Source organism: Sinocyclocheilus rhinocerous, unplaced genomic scaffold (assembly GCF_001515625.1).
Source record: "Sinocyclocheilus rhinocerous isolate Xijiao unplaced genomic scaffold, SAMN03320098_v1.1 scaffold46349, whole genome shotgun sequence".
In the NCBI taxonomy this organism is placed as follows: domain Eukaryota; kingdom Metazoa; phylum Chordata; class Actinopteri; order Cypriniformes; family Cyprinidae; genus Sinocyclocheilus; species Sinocyclocheilus rhinocerous.
In genome coordinates, this window is record NW_015633153.1 from 1 (window position 1) to 797 (window position 797).

The 797-nt window shown below is 40.5% G+C and overlaps 1 long non-coding RNA gene across 1 annotated transcript; it reads left to right on the forward strand.

Moving 5' to 3' along the window:
- Nucleotides 1-77: 77 nt before the first annotated feature.
- LOC107743240 (uncharacterized) lies at nucleotides 78-765 on the forward strand. Its single transcript, XR_001640383.1, has 3 exons — nucleotides 78-101; nucleotides 442-627; nucleotides 702-765. It is a non-coding gene; the product is annotated as an uncharacterized LOC107743240 (long non-coding RNA).
- The last annotated feature ends 32 nt before the right edge of the window (nucleotides 766-797 follow it).

Genomic DNA, 797 nt, shown 5'->3' on the forward strand with positions numbered 1-797 from the left:
CAGAAATATCATGGTAACAAGGTACAAACCCCACAGAAATACCACGGTAACACCCCACACAAATACCACGGTAAACACCACACAAATACCACGGTAACAGGGTATCTTTGAAGATTATAAAATATCCTTTCCCTGTAAATGTGCATAGTTTATTTAACTTACCATCTTGGTATTTTGAGAGATTGTTTATTTATTTATTTATTTTCATGTTTATATTTGTTTTTTTATATATATATTTTTATTTTATGTATTTATATTAATATATTTTAATTGATTATTATGTATTTATTTATGTATTTCTATTCATACTTTTTTAATAATTAATTTTTTATGTTTATTCATGTATTTGTTGCACAGATGTGTGATTCGTGTGGTTCTGTTCATTTATTTGTTGCACTCAGATGTTTCATTAGTGTTGTGTGGTTGTTGTTTCTCTCGTAGCTGCTGTCGTACGGAGGAAGACTCTCCTACACGCTGGCCTTCTTCGCTCTGGACGGCGTGGGTCTGGCCAATCACGAGCCTCAGGTGCTGATGAGGGGCGGACACCTGCGCAAGCTGGTCATCTACACCGAGCTTCCCGCGCCTGAGAACGGCGTCCGCACCGGACAGGAGCTTCCTCTGACCGAGGTGAGTCGCTTACATCACCTCTGTGTGAGTGTGATCCCGGCGCGCTCTGACCGCGTTCTCGTGTTTGTGTGCAGCACAAGTGGAAGTATTTCAACTCCGTGTCTGATGAAGCCGTGAGTTACACTGACTTCATGTCAGTGCTGAGTAACGTGGAGTACATCATCATCAAA